Raw genomic sequence first — 503 nt, forward strand, 5'->3', positions numbered from 1 at the left:
CCAAGGTTGTAGACTGAAAATATAGAGAAGAGACTTTAAGGTTTTTGTGTTTTAAAAGATATCCTAGAATGAAGTTACATAGCATCACATTTGTGTAAATCATACCAACAACACTGAAATATTAACCTGTAAAAGCCATTCATCTTAGCAATGTAAAGATGAATCATTGAGGTATGAACAGACTATAACTATAACTTAGAAATGACTTGCCAAAGGACAAAACTTCAGTAGTGAAGGAACTTATCTTTGTGGTGTATGCTTTTTCTGTTGTGAAAAACCCCATTTCCCCACTTTGATAACAGGCTACTTGGCCCTAGGATCCTGAGCTTTACTTCCTTTATAATTTTTCTCTGCGTCCCGTTGACACCTCAAATAACGTTGAAAGTTCGAAGTATATGAGGAAGTCGGAATAATGCATTTCTCCTAGAATTTCTTTCAGAGAGGACAGCTTTTAAAAACACAAAGGGATGAGAATTATATAGGTTTTGTTCTACTGCTGTCCG

Source organism: Penaeus monodon, chromosome 24 (genome assembly GCF_015228065.2).
Source record: "Penaeus monodon isolate SGIC_2016 chromosome 24, NSTDA_Pmon_1, whole genome shotgun sequence".
Lineage (NCBI taxonomy): Eukaryota > Metazoa > Arthropoda > Malacostraca > Decapoda > Penaeidae > Penaeus > Penaeus monodon.